A 5,178-nucleotide genomic window follows, 5' to 3' on the forward strand; every position below is an offset into this window, starting at 1 on the left:
AAAGACATCTTTAGAAATAGAAAAATATGTTGGCTACATGAGTTTCTCATGTAGAAGGTTCCTGTTTTCTTTCAGTTATTCAGTTCACTTTTCTCTCAATGTAGAGAATTAAAACATAGCTGAATGCATTTGAAAGACATATTAAAAATAACACAACTTTAGTCCACTCATAATTTCAGTTGCACTGTCAATCTATACACAGCATTTTGAAAGAGCTATCATGATCAGATCCTTTCACCTCATTAATGGAAAATTATTTCTCGAAGCCAGAAAAAAAATGACATGTCCACGATTTTCAAATTACAAGACATATGCTGAAGGTCTAAGGTGTGCAAGCATGCCTTATTTTCTTTTACAGATTTAAGACTGGAGGTCCCAGAAAAGAGGAAAGTTTTTGCTTTCCTCATCCCAAATAATTTCAACTGTTAAAAAAAAAAAAAAAAGGAGGAAAAATACACACATGAAAAGCTGCATGTTCACATAAAAGTATGGTAAGTTCTAAGTCAGTCACGTTAAAACTTTATGGATTTTTTTTGTCCTTGAATTCATGTTACAGATAAAATTAAGCATGTAACCTTTGCAGCACGTAACCTCAGTTAGCCAGCCTTTTCAAACCTATCACAGTCTCAGGAGAAGATCTGCTAGTTCCTGTGTTCAGTCAGATCTGCTTTGAAGTTAAATGACAAACTGCAATCATTTTCTAAAGACAACAAAAGATAAAACATTGGCGAAAATATTCTGGTAGTCCAGAAGTATACCTTTTCACAACCAAATTAAACAACACTATTTTTATATGGTATCAGCATGAGCAGATGATTTTCTAGAAGAATAGATTTCATAATAAAGTTATTACAACTCTTCCTTTTATAGTGCAGCATGGTATATGCCTGTCAATCAAGCAAATGCAAATACTTTTCTTTAAAAGAGTTTTGGATGCACATATCTATACAGACATATATACACAAATAATATATACATAAAAATATAAGAAGAAATATATACTACACATGCATATATATGTCTCTGCATTTAAACAAAACCTAGAAAAGTGCGTTTTATGTAATATTCCATTTTATATCAGAAATAGTGGCAAATGTTATGTGCACTTAGAGAATTAAGAACTTCTTCATGGTAAGAGTTATCGGCAAGATGTCTGTTGTTCAACATACTCATAAACAATTTAGATAAAAGGCTACTTGGAAGAGTCAGAATAATGCCAATTACGAAGTCCTATGGTAGGGTCTCTTTGAATTACACACACTGAATGACAAAATGCCACATGAAATTCAATATGATAAATGCACCTCTGATACTCAGAAAGTTATCCCTATTTCACACACTAAGCCATCTATATATATCTTCTTCTTATGCTTCTGGGTAGATTTCCAAAGACTCCAGGTAAGACCCTGGCCAGTGGAATCTCCAGATGTGTTGAAATGTGGGAGCATTTGGGGGTTTTCCAACATGGGAAGCATATGGGGACCATAAAGAGGATGTCTTTTTACAAGACATAAGAGACATTACAAGACATACATATTTAAAGTCATTAATGATAATTACTTTCTTAAGCATCCTGTGATTATTTATGATCACTTGTGCACTCCCTTCACATCCCTGATATTTAATGGTTAATAATTTTTTCCATTCTTAGACTCTTTCTAAAATGTCAGCTTTCTCACACTCATGATAATATCTTCAGATGTTATGAAACCTCCTGAGGCTGAGAGAAAAGCCAATGATGCAACCTCCCTCTGTCAAATGAGATTTCACAATTTGTTCTTCAGTGTTCACTTTGACTTCAAAAAATATATACTACCTATTTCTACATCCATATTAAGTGGAACGTAGCATTACTGAGAACTTAGTTACAAAGCCTAAGGAAATATTCTCTGAAGGGTGAAGAATTTTGTTGAGCCTCTGCCAGCTGCTCTGCATTTTCTTTCATCCTGTGTTTATCGTTGGTAGAGATATTAATTCAAACACTCAAACAATCAGTACTGCAATTTCTAGCCCACAGAAGAGTAACAGCCCACTGATTCTAAACTCATTCCTCTGCTGTCCTGGTGAGGACAATAAACCCAAAATACACTAGGGAGAGAGTGCAGAGGGTGTGTCCTGGTTTAGGGCAAATTTGGGAGGAAATTCCAAAAGGGTCCTTCCAGGAAGCAGATTCAAGACCCTCCCCCTACTGGTTCAGGTAAATATTTCCTTGGAGAAAAATGGAAAAAACTGTTTATTTAACAAGTAAAGTATTCACAAGCATAAAAAATTAATATCATTAAACAACAAAAGCTATTGCTGTTCTGCAAATATGGAAAACTCTGAAAGTCCTTTTTTGGGCTGCAAATCAGCTCACTCAGTCTCTTATCAGTCCCTGCTGTGCTAGAAATGCCGTGTCCCAGGCCCCAGTGGGCCACAGGTGTGAGCTCCTTGTGTTTTTCTGGGTGTTCAGCCCAGAGCAGGTTTGAACAGTTCCAAGAAAAAGAAAAACCACAGCCCAGGGAACTTCTCTGCCTCAGCTAGCTAAAACCTAAGCAAAGGAGAGCACTGTCCTGCTGTCTGTCCATGCTGCAGACAGCACAGTCCAGGAGCAGGAATGTGGACGAGTGTAGTGTCTGAAAACAAACTGCACGCTTCTTTCTCCCCACTTCACTCTCATATCCAGTCTTAAAGGTGCAAAACTTAATATCCGTCATAAACAGAACAGACGATTGGGGATACAAGCATCATACAGTCAACCTAAGATAAGGTGTCACTTGCAAAGAAGAAAACAATTATCATCTTTCTCCAGCTCTCAATCTGTGCACATACACAAATAAAAATGGAATGTTAACCCATCCAAAGCTAGGCACTAAACACTACATAGTACCAATTTAATCAGACTTTCATCCTATTTTGTCAGTAGGTTTCTCCTCTTTGTCATCCTTTTGTAATTTATTTTAAAGCCAAAATACCTGGAGAAGACAGTGGATTTATGACTGAGTAGTAACTGATATAGAGCACCCAGAGCTGAAGGAAATTTCCCTCCTTGTCCCTGAAAGAGGATGGCTGCATTCCAAGGATATGGCATGCATCATGGTTGCAATACCTACCCACAGATCCTTTGCTGGTTTCTAAGTGGAATTACCATAGTTATGCACACTCAAACAAGAAACCCTGAGCTCTCACAAAATAAAAAAAGCTATAACCACACATGCCACTTCCTAGGCCAAAATTTTGTGATGATGTCATGAAGCTGTGATATAAAATATTATTAAAGCTATACTCTCCAGAAGAGAGTGGTTCATCAAGGATGAAGAATGTGCGAATATTTATGCTGATTAATTAACACTTGAATGGTCACTGAATGTTCTGTTTTAATGATGCCCCTCCTAAAAGTTAGGTATTTTGCCAGCTATTTCATCTAAGACCTGCTGTATTTATTGGTCTCAATGGACTGTTCAGACTCTCAAAAAAACTACTTTTTTCTCACAGTGGTATAAAGACATTAGGAAAATTTTCAGCCTAAGATAACTTATCTATGTAGCTACCAGTTCAACCAAGAAACCAAAGATAATTCTGTTGGGGAGGCATTTTTTCCTACTGCTTTCATTATTCCCTGGTCTTAAAGCTATGATCCTTACAAAAAAATAAAAAGATACCAAGATTAAGATTACTCAGTTTAAAGGGGGTCACTAATACAATTGGTATTTCAAAAGAGAAGGTCTCTGGTAATGAAATATAAATAGTCATAGAAATATTAATAATATAGCTTGGAAAGGGCCTCTGCAGGTCCCAAGTCAAATTCTGTTCTCCCTTAGTCACTATTGCAGACCTACATGAGTACTTTTCCCCGTTTATACAGCCTTTGATAGCTGCTCCTTTGGTCTGTAGCCACCCCTTAGTATTGCCAGTAACAAACATCCCATTAACTTCTCCAAAAGCAAGACTGGGTTATGAAAACAAGCTTCCATGATATATCTGTACCTGATTTACCTATTAATGTAAGATCCAAACCAAAGGCCGAAACATTGAATTTTTACTTAAAGATTCATATTATAGTGTTTTATTTCATCAATAGAAACCATGAATATTGCAAGAAATGTTCTTGTTTCATAACATGGAGTTTTCAGTGATAAAGAAGCTATTGTGCAAAAAGAAAGACCTTGTACATATCATGGCATAGACTGGGAATCTAATTTGATAGGCAGTCCAATTACTGAGTTTGGTCTCCTGCAGTGAATTTACATTTGACGTCCCTAGAGTAAGGACATTAACAAGTGTTCAAGCTCTCTTATTTGCCTAGTAATTTCTTTCTTATAAATTTAGAAATGTTATGGTTGAAGTACAGTTTGCATTAGATACAGACCAAAAGAAATAGATTTTGCAAAGTAAAAGACTTGTGGACCTGTAGGTGCTTATTCAAAATTTCTGTATAATAAGCAAACATCACTGTATAGAAGGCCCTATATCTTAACCCATCATTCTTCAGACTGAAGGTAACACTTTTCCTTACTTCTGTAAAATTTGGTTCCTTAATTTCCAACTCTGTACAAGTCAAGGCCCTACGAATTCTGCACTCAGCTCACAGAAGGCACCAGAGGATTTTGAATGATGTTTAATTCATGCTAGAAGTTACTTTTTTCTTGGTAACTCATTCAATGCAGCCCACCCAAAACCCAGATGGTAACAGATTTCAATTACTGTTGACATAAATTGGATATGAAACAGATGTGGAAAGTCTAATGTAAATGGGATGTAATGTAAACTGGGTTGCCTGAAATAGAGTTCAGTATTTACTATAGGATGTATTCTTTAGTAGCAAAGTTTTCCTGTTACACTCCCAACATTATTACAAATTCTTACTCATGGAATATAAAGAAATCATCTCTATATTAGTTTTAAGATACTATATGTCTCTCATTTCTGCTTGATCCTATTCAGCTAGCTCAGCATTTCAATTACAATGAATTTTGAGTTTTTCTTTATGTTTAATCAGGGTTTCTCTTGTTTCTGAGTTGATTTGCCACTTCTTTGTCAGCAGGAGTTTGTAATGTTTCCCTCTCCCATAATCCTGTCAATTACTCCAGCCCTTGCATTTACTACGTGATGTCAAGGAAATCTCATAGGGCTGCAAGGTTCAACTTTTGTCTTGCTGTGTATCTATTTTCAGCAGTAGTGCACATCTTTTTACCTCTC

This window comes from Anomalospiza imberbis, chromosome Z (genome assembly GCF_031753505.1).
Source record: "Anomalospiza imberbis isolate Cuckoo-Finch-1a 21T00152 chromosome Z, ASM3175350v1, whole genome shotgun sequence".
Lineage (NCBI taxonomy): Eukaryota > Metazoa > Chordata > Aves > Passeriformes > Viduidae > Anomalospiza > Anomalospiza imberbis.